The 1,886-nt window shown below is 36.1% G+C and overlaps 1 pseudogene; it reads right to left on the reverse strand.

Moving 5' to 3' along the window:
- Positions 1-129: 129 nt before the first annotated feature.
- On the reverse strand, positions 130-821 carry LOC103608798 (annotated as a pseudogene).
- Positions 822-1,886: the final 1,065 nt, after the last annotated feature.

The following is a 1,886-nucleotide window of genomic DNA, read 5'->3' on the forward strand; positions in this document are numbered from 1 at the left end:
GGGGGGGGCGTTAGTCTGCAGGTCAGAGAGGGGGCAAAATGGAGTTACTTAGGTTAAGAAGGCAATTCTAGAGAAGCAGATAGCATACGTTATGAGGGTGTAGGGAGCTCTATTTCAAGGGCAATATCCTTAAAAGTTAATGAATAATAACTCATAGGTCACTGACAGATTTTTGACCTAGTCCCTCTTTCCTTAGAGCAAAAAGCACTTCCACCTGGGCATCCAGTCCGCCCTCTAAAGTCGGGCAATATCCTTCAAACAGCTCCTTTGAAAGCACTCTAAACAGCCATTTCCATTTTGATCCCTGGGTGAGGATCGTACCCTTCAATATGAAAGTCTTCAGCTTTGAAATCAACTGTCTCAACTTTTCGAAGGATTTTGAGCTTCGGGAAAGGTCCTGGTTCTCGCTGAAGCTGAATTTTCAGCCGCTCAATGTGAGTCAGGTAAATATGTGCATCTCCCAAATTATGTACAAAGTCACCTGGCTGCAGGCCCGTGAGTGCGCGATCATGTACGTGAGCAGTGCATAGCTGGTGATGTTGAAAGGCACGCCCAGGCCCATGTCTCCTGACCTCTGGTGCAGCTGGCAGGACAGCTCACCGTTCACTATGTAGAGCTGGCAGAGGGCATGACACGGAGGCAGCGCCATCAGAGGGAGATCTTTTGGATTCCAAGCATACATGATGATTCTTCTGTCGTCTGGATTGGTTTTGATGGTGTCAATCACTTTTTGCAGCTGGTCTACTCCTTTACCTGAACAATCTGAATTCATATCTTTGTATTCTGCCCCNAAATCTCCTTCCCTAAATTCTTCTCCTTTTCTGTCCTCCAAGAGGTACTTACTCTCTCTTAAATTTTATATTAACCTTGTTGTTCTTTAAAATATTAACTCATCTGTAAGTATACCTAAAAAGTATTGTTTAGTTTTGCCTATTTTTGTATGTTTTATAAATGCAATCATTCTCTATACCTTTTTCTAAGGTTAGATTTTTGCGGGGGATAGGGGCAAATAATTTTGGAGATCAAAATAAGTTGAATCATGGAGTTTATTTTCTTTCACTTATTTTTACTATCTGCATAAGGATCAATTCAGAAAAAAATGTACATATACATAAAATACTGTTTTCTTATCTATAAAATTACAATTTTCTTCATTTAATTAGGTCTTCTTTACTATCTTTAAGTATAAATCTTTATAGTTATCTTCATAAAGGTCTAGTACATCTTATGTCAGGATCTTCCTAGTGACCTTGTATTTTAGTTGTTATTGTAAATATTACCACTTTAGCTTTGTTGTATGTTTTCTTTAGTATCCTGTTATTCAAATATATGTACTTTAAAATTTCAATTATGAATTTTTCTTTAATTCATGGTTATTTAGAAGTATGCCTTTAATTACAAACAAATGGGATTTCTCTTATTTACTTCTAACTTAATAGCACCAATGTTAGAGAATGTGGTAAATATGATACTGATTCTTTGAGATTCACTGAATCTTGCTGTAAGATCCATATCATGGTCAATTTCAATCAATGTTTCATTTGTGTTTAAAAATATCTTCATGCTTCTGTTCTTGATGTGTTGTGGCTATTACAATAAATTTATTTTTTGTGTTGCTCAAATCTCTATGATTACTAATTTTTCTGCTGCATTTATTAATTATTGAAAGGGATGTTCAAATCTTTCACTATAATAGTAAATTTTCAATTTACTGTTGTACTTCTGCCAATTTTTGCTTTATGTATTTTGAGGTTATGCTATTAGGAACAAACCCGACTTTTAAAATCTTCCTGATAGCTTGAGCCTTTTTGTCAATGTTTGGGGACCCTCTTAATCTCTAGTAAAGCCTTTTGCCTTCATGTCTCTTTTTTTTTCTCCCTGATAGC

This window comes from Galeopterus variegatus, unplaced genomic scaffold (genome assembly GCF_000696425.1).
Source record: "Galeopterus variegatus unplaced genomic scaffold, G_variegatus-3.0.2 Scaffold8861, whole genome shotgun sequence".
NCBI lineage: Eukaryota > Metazoa > Chordata > Mammalia > Dermoptera > Cynocephalidae > Galeopterus > Galeopterus variegatus.